The following is a 15195-nucleotide window of genomic DNA, read 5'->3' on the forward strand; positions in this document are numbered from 1 at the left end:
AAGAGCCGAGTCAGCGCCCAGCCCTGCCACCGACCCTCCCCTGCGCCCTCTCCCACCCGTGTCCGTGGCTTTGCACGGTGAGCGTGCTGCTGCCGTGCTTGGACATGGCAGAGCGTGGTGCGGGAAGCAGAAATACTCACTCTGGGATCTTCTCCGGGGTCTCACAGGGGTGCTGGCATCAACCCAGGGGTTGCATGGGCTGCACGATGGTTGCAATGACACAGAATGTTGTGCCAAGGTTTGGTGGAGTGTGGTGCAGGGTGCTGGGTGCTGGTGAGCAGCTCTGGTGTGCAGGCGTGTTGTCCCCATCCTGTCATCCACAGAATCACAGAATCACAGAATGTCAGGGATTGGAAAGGACCTCAAAAGATCATCCAGTCCAATCCCCCCGCCAGAGCAGGAACACCCAGATGAGGTTACGCAGCAAGTGGATGAGTCTTAGGTCAGGGGGTCAGCCCCGCTGCTGTGCACTGCAGAGTGAGGGACTCCTGACAGCAGCTTTTGGAGGGTCATGCAGGGTGCAAACAGCCTCGCAGTGCTGTGTCGCTGTGGAAATTTGCCGTGTACTTGTGTCCTGCAGCACTGCTGTGTGGTCTCAATGTCCCCATGGGCAGCAGAACCTCTGGGTGCCAGATCAAAGCATCAGCGTCCTCTGGAGCACGGCATGAGGGACAGAGAGCTCTGCCCTTCCCAGCAGGACATCCCTTCACCTTTCCCGGGAGCTATGAGGAGTAACATAGAATCAAAGAACCACAGAATCATTTTGGTTGGAAAAGACCTTCAAGCCCAACTGTTCCCCCACCCCCGGCACTGCCCCATGTCCCTGAGAACCTCATCTCCGGCTGTCCAACCCCTCCAGGGATGGTGACTCCAGCACTGCCCTGGGCAGCCTGTTCCAATGCCCCACAGCCCTTTGGGGAAGAAATTGTTCCCCAGATCCAACCTCAACCTCCCCTGGCGCAACTTGAGGCCGTTTCCTCTGGTCCTGGCGCTTGTTCCTGGGGAGCAGAGCCCGACCCCCCTGGCTCCAAGCTCCTTTCAGGCAGGTCAGAGATCAGAAGGTCTCCCCTCAGCTCCTGTTCTCCAGCTGAACCCCCAGCTCCCTCAGCCGCTCCCATCACACTTGTCCTCTAGCACATTGCAGAGGAGCAACATCTTCTGCCCCAGCACGCGAACCCTTTCTATGCTGTGGCCCTTTGAGGGACAGTCCCTTGTGCAGCACCACTCTGGAGCACAGCACACGAAACCAGCGTCTGCCCAAGTGCATTTCTGGTGTCTCAGCCAAAGCACCAGACAGGGATCACGTTGTGTCCCACACAGTCTGTGCAGTGTGACATCTCAGGCTCCTTTTGGCTGTGGAGACGGTGGCAGGTGCTGCAGTGAGGTGTGTGTGCTGGTGGGTACAGCACAGGGCTCATGTCCTACCGCCCCGCGTGGCACAGGACTCTGCCCTCCTCCAAGTGATGCCAATGCCTTGGCCAGAGTTCAAAGCTCCAGAGACTGCTGCCAGCCCGGGGTACAAAGCATCCTCCTTCTGTGCTCAGGACGAGTGTTATAACACTCCTGCACAAGCTCAGACCCCAGCAGACCTGTGCCCATCTCTCACAAGTATGTGCACCTCATGGTCTGTCGATACAGCCCCATGCCAGGGTCCTTCCCAGGGTACCACCATCCCCACACCATGGAATGGATGCAGAAGAGGATGCTTTTGTTACCAAGAAGGTGCTGATAAAATACTGAGCTGATGTTTTGAGCTGTGGCTGTGCTAAACCACAGATGTGTGTAAGATACCCTCATGCTTTTTGCCCAGTCAAGACCCAGGACCCACCTGGAGGCAAAGCCAGGCTCAAATACAGATATTTTAGACCCTGGTCTTGCCACTACGGCTACAAACAGAAGCAGCCTGCTGATGTCTTTAATCAGGTCACATCGGCCAGGCATGCTCTGGACAGCACAGGAGATTCTGGGATTGCTGTCTGGATGCCCCCCGGCCAAGACGTGTCCCAGGGAGCCGGGGTCATGCATGCTACCAGCTTTATGGTCCATGTTGTAGCTGCAGTGAGTGGTCCACAAGAACCTGTGGGACAATGGAGAGGCAGCTCTTGATGCTGAAATGCTGCCAGGGCCAAGTGTGTCTCTCCAGATGGGGATGTGGAACTTCTTGCTCTCAGCTGGGACGCATGATGAAGGTTGTCCTCATCCCCATCTTGAAGCTCTTGGAGCGCTACTTCCCCGCTTCAGGCACAACACTAAGTCTGAGGTGGCCCCACAGCCCCTGGTGCAGGACACGGGATTTGAGCCCTCTGGGGCTGGAGAGGGGGTGCCAGCACCAGCAGGACAACACACACACCAGGTCCGTGACAACAGCGGATCCTGGCTGGCACAGAGTCCCCACTGCCCAGGCAGTGGAAAAACGAAGCAATACAGCCTCTGATATTTTGAAGATCTAACAACAGGCTGTGTTTTAAGAGGGAGAAAGAGGATGTAACTGTTGAATTTTGAAACACCTTGCAGACCGGGAATTCTTGTCTTCAGAGTCCCAAGATATCGTGTTGCTGTGTGATGTCCTTCCTCAGCACACTCCTCTGCAGGGCAGGTCCAATTGTTCATGAAAGTACCTGACGTTCGCAAGTTTTTTATGATGATTTTTAAATGCCTTATAAAACTTTAGGTTTCATTTAATATCTTAGCCCTGTGAATCACTGCCTATACCGTCTAATTCATAGGTATCAATTGCTTATAATTGGTTAAAGTCAGCCACGGTTTATGCTGATTCCACAGATGTGTTAAATCATCAATGAAGTCTTTAATGCACCACAAGCACAGTTCAGCATCTACGCAATGACCCGTGTCCATCAGACAAGTCCCGCTGACAAAGCAGGCAACAATGATCTGGGATGGCAAGAAAGAGACTTTAGCTGCTGTCTGGAAGCAGCATTTTATTGGCACTTAGTGGAAGGAAAATAAGCTTCCTGGTGATGGCTGAATCATTGCTTTTGCGTGTGCTCTCATGCCCAGGTTTCAGCTGAAGTCCCAGTTGTAATCCATTCATTTTGGTGCATGGCAGCAACCACTGGCAGGAGCACTGAGATGCTGAGACCTAAGAGGAGCTGGGATAAGCCTGGAAAGCCCTTGAGGTCCTGGAGCGAGTTCAGAGAAGAGAACGGAGCTGGGGAAGGGGCTGGAGCACAAGTGTGATGGGAGCGGCTGAGGGAGCTGGGGGTTCAGCTGGAGAACAGGAGCTTGTCCCACAAATCTTGTACCAGCACTGGTGTGGCCAGCAGGCCCCGGGCAGCGACTGTCCCTGTGCTGGGTGCTGGGGAGGCCAAACCTCAAATCCTGAGGTCAGTTTAGATTGGATCTTGGGAACAATTTCTTCCCCAAAGGGCTGTGGGGCATTGGAACAGGCTGCCCAGGGCAGTGCTGGAGTCACCATCCCTGGAGGGGTTGGACAGACGGAGATGAGGTTCTCAGGGACATGGGGCAGTGCCGGGGCTGGGGAACGGTTGGACTCGATGATCTTGAGGGTTCCTATCAGGTAGTTGTAGAGAGTATCAGTCCCAACTGATGGGCTGTCCCAGGACACAAGCACCCAACAGCAGAGGATGCATTTTAGGGTATCCCTCGTCTGTAGCGGGCTGAGTCTGTGCTCTGGCAGAGGAAGCGGAGGGCTCAGGGCTGTGCTGGCCACAGGGAGCTGGGCCAGAGGAGCCTGAGGGCACTGGACAAGACTCATCAGAGAAGCAGGTCGGGTGGTCCGAAGGGAAGACAGATGCAATGCTGAGTTTTAGTTTTATTCTCTCAGATGGCAGTTCTCAGGTCCTAAGTCTGTGGATGGTCAAAAACACAGTCAGTCATTAACACGTTTGATGAGGGATGTGATTTTGCTCTCAAAGCACTGTCGCCTTGGCCAAGACGGAGTTCCTGCACTCTGTACTCTCACTGCACGAAGCCAGCACAGGGTATGTGCCCTTTTCCACAGAAGGTCCAGTTTGGGCCTGCTGGAAATCGGAAGAGATGGAAATGCCTGCTGAAGGGTGACCTTGCAGGCTTTGCCTTCAGACCTGGCATGACCCGTGCCTGGGAAAATCCCCATTACACAGCAATTCTCTTTGCAGGTCTTCCCGCGGGAAATAAATATGCAGGAAGCTGGTCTGCTGCGGATTTATTCAAGCGCGCTGCCAGACCCAAAGTGCCTGACCGCTGCCCCGAGATGCCACCACCCCTGCCCGATCCCTGCCCGATCCCTGCCCGATCCCTGCCCGATCCCTGCCTGATCCCTGCCCGATCCCTGCCCGATCCCTGCCTGATCCCTGCCCGATCCCTGTCCGATCCCTGCCTGATCCCTGCCCGATCCCTGCCCAATCCCTGCCTGATCCCTGCCCGATCCCTGCCCGATCCCTGCCCAATCCCTGCCTGATCCCTGCCCGATCCCTGCCCGATCCCTGCCTGATCCCTGCCCGCTGTTTGCTGCGGCTGCTGGAGTTCATGCTGATGAAGCCTGATGCTGCTGAGCAGCTCAGCACCTGCACAGAGATGGGTTTTTTGCCCAGTTTGCCTCTGAGGCTGGACCTTAAACAAAAGGCACAGACGAGGAGAGAAGAGCAGCAGGGGAAGGCAACACATCCCTTATCAACAACTCAGAGGTTACAGCAATCGATGGTGAGGTAGAAGATTCAAGTTCCTGTCTCCCTGGTTTGATATGAGTATGGCTTTGAGCTCTGTTTTTTAACGTTGGCTTAGCTGCAGCATTCAATACTCTCTTCACATGACGCTGGTTTATAATTCCAGCACTACAACTGATGTGTTAGATTGTGGCACAATGCAATATTGAAATTAGTCTACTGACAGCGCTCTCCTGGTTTCGGAAGAGTTGTGAGCCACTTGTACCTTTTATCTGCACCAGTAAAGAAGCACAGTTGTGCCTGCATGGAGCAATAAATCTGACTTTGATATCACGACAAGGACAGGACACTTTGATCAGGGAAACACTTTGATCTTCCACTGTGAACCAGATGCTGTTGATTAGCTGTAAAAATAGAGCAATTATCATAACTTTTCAGGTGGTGTTGCAGTGCTATTACCTGTCAGCTGTGTGCCATGCCACGCCTGAAAGTAAAATAGACAGAATATGAAATTCAGCTAAGTTCTGTAATTATTGAATTCTGGTGATTTTTTTGACCAGCATATTTTGGAAAGGCAACATTTGGCTTTGACAAGTTTTCCACCTCAGATTTTTTGTCCAGGCCAGTGTTTCAAACACTTCGAAATCACTACAAGCAGAATCATCCTGGCAAAGACTAAGAAGCATTTCTGGGGGAGGGAAGAGGTGCCTGAAGGCCCTGTCGGGACAGGTCTCCCCCCTTGGACTGAGCATCTCATGGAGGTCCCATCACCTGCCTTGCTGCCCAGAGCACATCCTCCGTGGCCACCAAGTTGGGTTGGCTGTACCAAGGGCTCCGTGGTGGAGCAGCCACAGTGTGGAGGAGATCTCAGCATCGCTGGGCTCCAGGTGCGTCTGTAGGATCCCTGGCGACCACCAGCTCCAGCCAGGGCTCAACTTGCTGCTCCTCCAACTCACAGAGTAAATCAGGCACTGTAGGTCCAGATTCATCCCAGCGTTGCTTATTAGATGAACTCACGGCCTTGATTTCAATTCCAGGTCTCTCCTGGCAATGGGCAGAGATAAATATCTCCAGAGACTGGTTCAATGTTATGTGACCTGGCAGGGCAAAGCCAGGAGGTCCTGGCTGGAACACTGTGGCAGGATGGGAACCAGCTCCTGATTATTTGCTCAATGGGACAATTAGTCCTGTAAGTTCCCGAGCCCTGTGATTAACTGCAGCCATCCAAACATCATCACTGTGAAGGAAGAGTAACTAAAGGATTCTGGAAGCTGTTGGCATTTGCAGCTTGCAGGCCCTTGTGCTAAGGGCAGGACAACCCACCAGCATGCAAACCGATAAACAACTCAGAAAGAAACACTTCGCTTTCGGGAAGAAGGAAAAATGATGCAGAAGTCCCCAAAGCTTCTGCCCATGAACTAGGTGAGGAACCGAGGGGGAGAAATCACTGTCTGCTATAATTCCTAGCTGTGGTTGGCTCCATGAAGATGGGGTGCAGCATGAATAGCAATTGCGGATGCTTCACAAAGACGTGGGCTCTCATGGGCACAAAAATCCTCCATCGATTTTTTCCCAGACCTCGGTGTGCTGAGGCAGAGATTTTGGAAATTTGGCCCTGTGCTCTGTGGAAAAGCATTTGGGAGAGAACACCTTCCTAAGAGATGTGAGGGTCACAGCTATAGAAAGAAGCTGCTTTAAGAAACTTGAGTCCTTTCATGGAAGTTGCAGTTTTGAATTGAGCTTTCTGATGCCTTAGGCAAAACAGGGGGGCAGTGGGGAGGGTGTACGTGGACGTCTCAGCATCCCTGGGACTGAGGTGTTGGGAGATGGGGGCTGGAATCCCCGAAGTGTGTCCTGGGATTTGGTGTCTCCCTTGGAAAGGCACCTCCCACAGCTGTATTTCCTCCTCAGCACTCCCCCACACGCTTTGGGCTGAAATTTGCTGAGGATCTGGGGGAACTGGGTTTAATTTTGTCCATCATTTAGAGCTTCTGCCTCCGAGGCAGACCAGGGACGTTTCCTGGTGGAAATAAACCCAGGTAGGTAGGAGTTTCCAAGACAAAATTCTTGGCCTGAAATGTCTAAATTCTTTTGTAGGGCTGAGTCTTTGAGCTCATTTACCCCTCGAAAGAAAATGATGTTCTCATCTCTATTTTGCTCAAGTAAATGTAACCCACATTCCCCAAAAGCCAAGGACCTGCAAGAGAAGTCACATTCTTGTGGCAGCTTAATAATTTGCCCAAAGCAAGGGAGAAGAGAGCTGGGACTCCAGCACAGTTCCTCAAGCTGGGGATGCAGCTCCAAGTCCAGGTTGGTAGCACCCAAGGGTACGTTAAGGAAATTCTTCACCGGCAGACCCTGGTACGGTGTATTCTTTCTGATTTAATGGTCTTGGAAAGAGGCTGTTTACAAATAAAGCCTTCCCGAGCAGAGAGAGATGTGCCCTCATTTCGCGGAGGTTTGCAGAGGGACTGTTAGCTCAGCAGTTTCAACTCGCGCCGAGCGCGCGTACAAATTAGAAGGAGGAAGGCACACGGTTGGTTTTGGGGCATTCCTGTCGAGGTGATGCTCTTTTGAAGTCGGTGGGGCTTCTCCTGGGCTGGGTCCATCTGCGCCGCTCACACCCCTGGAATGTGGCCGGGGATTGGTGTGACCAGTCAGGCCAGTAAACAGACCTTCCTCCAAAATGAGTTTTTACTGAAATCTGCAAAGAGCTGTTGCAAGTGGATTGACTCATATGGTTTCTCAGCTCTTAGTCATGAGCTTCTTCTCTGGACAGTTAATTAGTTTGTTCTTGTGGAGTGCTTTGAAGATGCAAAGCAGGCTGGGAAAGAGAAGTGTTATTAGCTCATTACCTGCAACCTTTTTTTTTTTTTTTTTTTTTCTTTTGTGACAGAGCAATGAAGTTCAGGTTCAGCCTAAGATGCTTAACAGCAGTAAAAAATGAATTGTCCACACGCCCAGTTCTGTGTTTATTTCAGGACAGCTCTTTGACAAAGCTCTGTGGTGCCTCTTTAGACCAAAGCTCCTTAAGACCAGCTGGGCACGACAGGACGGCTCAGCATCACCAAACAGGTAATTGCCAGTGACTCTAAGGTTCAGCCTTAACCTGACAGAACACCTGAAAATTTGGAATTTGAATCACTAATTTCAATTTTCTTACTGCTAGTTTCCACTTGGATGTGAAAAGGGAGAATGAGGCCAGTGGATTTTTTTATGATTTACATGCTGATGTGGGTATATTAGGAGTCAAGCTCAGCATCTGAGAACCTGAAGGCTTTATAGAGAGCAGTAAAATTCAATAGCCTGGAAGGTTATGTATGAGATGAATTAGCACCTGTCTAAGCAAAGCAGCTCATGTGTGTCTGGTTATGTTCAAAGAGAAGAAATAATATTAAAAGTATTATTTTTGTGTCTGCAAAGGACAGGCTGACCAGGCAGCTGCCATGTCCTGTTTTGTACAGTGGATATAGCAGCTCCATCTGCACAGCTGGTCACTAGTTGTTTGTCTGACAATTTGGGGATCATGCCAGAGGCATCTCAAAAGCTGGAATGAGCAATGATGTGGCCTCCTGCAAGGAAATGTGCCTTCATAATTGGGTGCTTGAACTCTTTTGGCCCTGTGGCCCCATTGCAATGGCCTCACATGCAAAACTGAGCCTCTTATTGAATTCAGGACCATCCCTGAGCATAAATGTCCATCCGTTTCTTAGGGAAAGACTGCACGTGGGCTGCCCTGATCACCCTGCAGATCTCCAGCCTGAGTCTCCACCTTGACCTGCGATATGTTTTGGAACAGCCTTTTTTGAAACAAGCTGCCCAGGGCAGTGGTGGAGTCACCATGCCTGGAGGGGTTTAAAAGGCGTTTAGACAAGGTTCTTAGTGACATGGGTTAGTGCTAGAGTTAGGTTAGGTTACGGTTGGACTCGATGATCCTGAGGGTCTCTTCCAAGTAAAATGATTCTACGATTCTATGACTCTATATCACAAGTTCCAAATCTGTGGGAAAAGTCCAGGTTGAGTGATGAGCCGCATCTCTCAGGCATGTGCATGTGCTTGCACACACACACACACGTGAAAGAAGATCTTCCATGACACAAAAGTAAATTAAATACCTAACTGCTTTTGCTGGGCGCTCACTTCTGAACTTCAGGTTTCATCTGATAGCATCTCCTCTGGCTGAGCAACCAGACTTTCAGCACTCACCTTTGCAAAAGTCCATGATACAAACCTTGTTTCCTTGTGTTGCTGGACACAAATGATGTAATTCGTGATGTCCCTGTTTGGGGAATGAATTGTCTTGTTTTCATTGCCTTTGCAGGCTACTGGCACCAGTTATACAATTTCCAACCTTCATTTTGCTGTTGGGTCAGAGCACCACCAGAAAAGGCAAGACTGGACAGTCAGATGAAGCTTTCTTTGCCACGCAGCCTTTCTTTGCATTTCTTTGTGTCTAACCAGATACAGTGAAAGGAGCCACAAATTGCAAAGGAAATCCAGTTAGAAGGGTTTCCATCCAAGGATGAGCAAAATGAACCAAGCTATGAACATGAGTCACAGAGCCCAGCTATTTACAGTGAAGTCCTCTTAATCCCAACCATAATGATGTATTACCCTCCAGCACATGGGCAGTGCTGAGCATGTTGAGCTTTTCTCTGCAGACTTTCGCTTGGAAAGAAAGGAAAACAAACATCCTAGATAGCTTAGTGACTGTAGGAGGTGGGTTTTTCAGAGAAGTGGTGATGGCAAGACAAGAATCGGGAACATTCTAATGGTGAGTGCCCCATGGACACAGCACGAGGATGCAGGAGCATTGCAAAGCTTCTGCCTGGTATCACCCTCTTTGTTTCATGCTCCTGTCAGAAAAACACAAGAAATGTGTTGTTTATCATTCCGTCCTGCCAGGGTAGAGCTGCTCTGGCGTCCTAGAAAGAAGGTTGTCCCTTGGTAACATTAAAATGGGTGTTTCTGTGTATGTGCACTCACAAAAGATAAAGGGTGAGGTTCAGGCCACCTAGCTACGTCTGAGCATCGCTTACCTTAATCTGGACTTCCTTAATCAGCAATGGAAGTAGAAAATTATTAATTTGCCCCTCCTTCCACCTCTGTCTGATGATGGGGTGAGTATTCCTCTCCACTAGCTGTTATATGAAGGGAACCCAGAGCAACTATCTTAGACTTCAGTGTCTGATTATAAGCTGCCCAGGCGAGGGTGGATTGATCCGAAGAGATTTCTCCTAACAGGGAATGAGCAATACAGAGCAGGCTGGTAGGGAAAATTGTTTAGATGTGGTTGTTTGGTTCAGTTTATGGAGAGTTGATGTTTGGCAGCTTTAAAAATTAAAAGCATGCAAGCAAACTGTCCTGCAAGCTCTGCAAAGCCACGGAACTGAGAAAGTGGATAGGTGTGGGCAAATGATAGCTGCCCATAGCTAGAGGGAAGAGGAGACGATGGTAGATCTTCTCCTCCCACATTGCTGGCACAGGATACCCCTTGCTGCACCACCACTGCTGTCACTGCTGGCAAATTCATGATGAACAAATTACACTTGGAGACCCCCAAGATTACTTTAAAAACATGTAAGCATCACTTATCCTTTTTGAAAATCCCAGGATCCCATTAAAGCATTTCAGGTTTGCACCTTGGGACAGAGGACAATGCAAAATCACCTCTGGCTTTGGACAGCTCTACCCTGGCGGGTGAAATTTAAGGCCCTGAACATGTAGTCTGGTTTTAGTCAGTGTCAAGCCTGGTTGCTCTGGCTGGGTTCAGACATGAAGGCTCAGATTTTGGGCTCTCTCCCAGGGATGCAGCACGAGTTCTGTGCTGGAGGCAGATTCCTGATCAGTGATGTGCATCCTGGGTGCTGAGCCCTTCCAGCAGCCAGCAGGGATCTGAGGGTATCTCAGAGCGCCTCAGGTGATATAAGGAGTTTTGTGCCAGGATTTCCGAGAAAGAAGAGGCACAGCAAGCTCTAAATGAGATAAACTCACTCCTAAGACACTGAAGAAGAACGTGAGGAGCTGCGCATCTCACCCAGGATGGAGCTTTAAAGAGAGACCATCATGGTGTCAGCATCGGTGTCTCTGCTTGTACCGAGCTCCCCTACTTTCTGTGGCCCCGAAGGAGGGTGAGAGGGTGATGACACAGTCCGGGCAGGGGATTCTCGTGTTCCTGGTCATTCTGGGACATCTGTAAGCATGGATAGAAAGAGCGGCAGTGCTCTCACATGGGGACCATCTTGCCAAGTGAAACCAACTATTTGGGCCTGTCTTCTCCTGAGGGTTTGGCCTCAGGTTCTGCCACACTGGTGCTCCTTTGATGAGCAGTCTGGGTTTGAGCTGGAGGGCATGGAGGTGCTACCATTAAACCACTGCCAGGAAGGGTCATTCCCCTTTGGATAGTTTATGGAACGTGCCTGCAGCTCTGCTGCCACCAGGTCACAACAGTGTCCTTAGCACAGCCATGGGGCTGCATGATATTGCACATGTCCCTCCATCATGACTTACTCACAGAATCACAGAATCATTTTGGTTGGAAAAGCCCCTCAAGATCATCGAGTCCAACCATTCCCCCAGCCCTGGCACTGCCCCCTGTCCCTGAGAACCTCATCTCCGTCTGTCCAACCCCTCCAGGGATGGTGACTCCAGCACTGCCCTGGGCAGCCTGTTCCAATGCCCCACAGCCCTTTGGGGAAGAAATTGTTCCCCAGATCCAACCTCAACCTCCCCTGGCGCAACTTGAGGCCGTTTCCTCTGGTCCTGGCGCTTGTTCCTGGGGAGCAGAGCCCGACCCCCCCTGGCTCCAAGCTCCTTTCAGGCAGGTCAGAGATCAGAAGGTCTCCCCTCAGCTCCTGTTCTCCAGCTGAACCCCCAGCTCCCTCAGCCGCTCCCATCACACTTGTGCTCCAGCCCCTCACCAGCTCCGTTCCCTTCTCTCAACTCGCTCCAGCACCTCAAGGCCTTTCCCATTGCGAAGGGCTCAAAACTGAACCCAGGATTCAAGGTGTGGCATCACCAGCACCGAGTACGGCGGCACGATCGCTTCTCTAGTCCTGCTGGCCACACTGTTCCCAATACAAACCAGGATGCTGTTGGCCTTTTTGGCCACCTGGGCACACTGCTGGCTCATATTCAGCCGCTATTGATCAACACCCCCAGATCCTGTCCCCCCAGCTCAGGATGGAGGTGAAAATGGTCCATCCCTCTGCTGAACATCAGGAGGTGTGTGGACCGAAGCCCCAGCCCTGGTTTCTGGGGATGGCACAGCCCGTTCCTGCAGGGACTTGGTCCATGGCAGGAGGGCGGTGGCGAGGACACAGCTGAGAGGAGAGACAGCGAGAAGATATTCCCACATCCCATGGTCTCCGCTCTTTCAGCATTGGGCTCTGTGTGACCCTTCCCAGGGCAAAGCTGTGGAATCAACTACCTGCCTGTGAGTAACGGTGACTGCTCACCCCGTCCCATTCCTTCCTTGCCCCCTGGAGACCTGCCAGTCCCTGTCAGTCTTTCCCGGCTGTGCTTTGATAGCTGGAGGAAAAACTCCCCCATCCATTCTCATTATCCCACCAGCTAATTAGCCACACTGGCTAATTCATCACCAGGCTTCACCCCTGTTTTAACCCCAGCTCTACAGGCGGCGGCACCCGGGAGTGGGGATCGGTTCCCAGGGGCGCCCGTGGGTATGAACCACCCTCTTGTCCTCTGCCTTTTTTTTGGGTGCCTCTCCGCGGGCTCTGCTTCTTCCTGTTCAAAGCAAGGTGGGGCTCTGACTCACCCGCATCTGGGTCTCACCGTGCGGCAGGACTCGTCGCGGCTCCGTTGGCTTTCCCACGGTGGCTGAGCCCTGCAGTGCTGTTGCTGCTTCACCGGGGAGCTCACGGCGGGCAGGATCCTGGGGCAGAAAGGCGATGGGTGTGGATTTTCCTCTGTGTACCAAGGAGTCATCACTTCAAATAGTATAAACACTCACCTGAGCCATGTCCTCCTTCTCCCCTTTCTCCTGCCTCTTTAACCCTCTGTTTCTCTGCATCCTGCAGGAAATAATTTCTATGTTGCTTTTGGGTTACCCTTGAAAAAAAAAAATTTGGGACAGTCACAGCCAGTTTCTCGCTGCACAGAGAAAAATGGCAGGAGTCGTTTAGGTGATGTGCTGCTGCCTGGAAAATCCAGAGTCTTACAGAATCACAGAATCAGAGACTGGTTGGGGTTGAAAGGGACTTCTGGAGATCACTCAGTCCAACCCGCCTGCTAAAGCAGGGTCACCAGAGCAGACCGCACAGGATCGCGTCCAGGCGGGTCCCCAATGTCTCACTGTGATCCTGCCAACGGTCCCGCTGTGACACTGAAGTGGTGCCTTACCCTCTCCTGCCTATTTCTCCTGCCCTGAAATGAAACAAGAATTGGTTTTCATCGTGGGTAAGATGTGCTGAAGAAAAGCTCAGGGTGGAACTCAAAGGCACTCAGATAATCTCCATTTTTTTTCCTTTATATTTTTTGAGCATTTCTTTCAGCCCTGCTGACGAGAGACTGATTTTCCTGTTCTGCCAGGAGAAAGCCTTGTTGATTGAAGCAGGAGTTACCTGTACTGTGAGATAAAAAGTCTTCCTGGGGAAAGAATAGAAAATATAAGGAAGAAAGCAATAAGACGCACAAAGCAAATCTCTGCTGTGCTTTATTGTACAGCACCCAGTCTGGGTCATCTCTCAGACTGAAACTTGGCCTTGGGACACAAAAGCAGTTACAGTTATTGCCTGAGCTCAGGTCTGTTAGGTAAGATCCTGCAGCACACTTGTGAGGCTTTTTGCGGAGTGAAGCGCCAGGGAAAGGAGGGAGGAACTCCTGTTCTCTGGGAAAGTATTTGGGTTTTGTACTGCCAGGAATTTCCAATAGTGTTATCGCTTTTGAAAATTTCTACCTTCTTTTTTTCCCATGGCGTTGCATGGCCGTGCAATGAGGGGTTGTTCACTGCTGCACAGGCTGGGGGTATCTCAGCTGTGCAGCACAGGGGCAATTCGCTACTGTGCTGGCTGGGGGTGTTTTAACGGCTTTGCTGCTCGTTTGCAGAAATGCAGACAACTCCACAGGCAGGTCAAGGGAGAAACGGGGCTCAGGAAGGTCTCCTGCAGGCTCTGTGTGTGGGTACGACAGACCCGAGCTCCGGAGCTAATGCAGAAGCCATGCTCAGATCTGGCCGCCTCTCAACTTTAGGACATCGGAGTTCTCCTTCAAGACCTGGAATACTGGCCAAAGTGTTAATCAAGACAAAATCTACCACCTAAAAATTACTGCCAGCAATTCCACCTTCCCATGCAATCCCCCTATGCCCTGAAGAGATTCCTGCAGCCTCTTCATTGTACTGAAATGTTCTCTTGCTCATCATCACCAGCTGCTGAGCTGGGGAAGCTGGGAACACCAAGGGTCTCGTTTCTGCCGCCAAGCACAGTGCATTCAGCACAAAATGAGAGCGCAGGGGGGTGGTAGCAGGGAGGTAATTACCCTCTCATCAAAGCCTTTCCTGCATGAGATTATCAAGTTGCAGAGGGCTGTAATGAGAGCCGGAGTTGGAAGAGCACTGTTGGGGCTTGGTCAGATGGATAATGGTCCAGGAGTGGATGTCTCATCCTAACAAACTGCACAGAGTTTCCTAAATCTGGGAAATGTTGCTCTGGATGTCACTACACCCACCCTGATGGATGCTTTAAAGGCTCAGGTAGAGCTGCAACATTTTCCTGCATCCCAGCACTGCAAAGGAGAGATCTCTTGTTAGACAAAAGAAAGGGATGTAGCCCTGTGTTTGGGATGCCCCATGGGAGTCCCTCAAGAGGCTTTCTCGAGACAAAACCAAGCTTAGAAAACACCAAGAAAGGAGCCAAGTGCATCTTGGATAGGTAACAACTTCTGTGCTCAGCTAGACTAAATCTGCAAGGACACATAACTGTGGGAAAGATACAAATGAGGGCTGTACGACAGAGGAGCAGAAAGTCATGCACGTTATGGGGAAGGTAATGAGGGAATGAGTCACGGTGCCTCACCCTTTCTCCTGACCCAGGCCCCCGGCTCCCGCGGTGGAGATGCCCTGGGGTGTGGGTGCACGAGCGTGGTGGGGGCTCCGGGTGCCACGATTGCGCTGAGGCTCTTCTGCATACGCCTCGCTGGTCTGGGCTGCCACGTGTCCTCCAGCGCCGCGCCGCGCGGCACCGTGGCGCTCCCGAGGCGCCTGGCCGTGGGGCCGGGGTGCCGCGGCTCCGACTCTGCTTGGGCTGATCTCACCCAGCCTGTGGGAAACCGAGGTAGAGGAGCTTTGTTGCGTGTGTCCCAGCAGGAGATGTTGGTGCTGTCGTGGTGTGTGGCTGGGGGTTGGCGTTTCCTGGGGGAGCGCAATGTGGTTTCTGTGCCAGCTGGGACCTGCTCTTGACTGGGAAGTGATGATCTGGGGTGCGGCCTGGGGGAGTCAGGTACTTCTGGGCATGCCTGGCGTCTTTGGGGAAGGTATCTCATGGGCCAGAGAATGGGGGTTGCTCTGAAAATATAACGGGGAGTGGTAAAGGACTCAGAAGTTGCACTGTGG

Source organism: Caloenas nicobarica, chromosome 21, assembly GCF_036013445.1.
Source record: "Caloenas nicobarica isolate bCalNic1 chromosome 21, bCalNic1.hap1, whole genome shotgun sequence".
NCBI classification, from domain to species: Eukaryota; Metazoa; Chordata; class Aves; order Columbiformes; family Columbidae; genus Caloenas; species Caloenas nicobarica.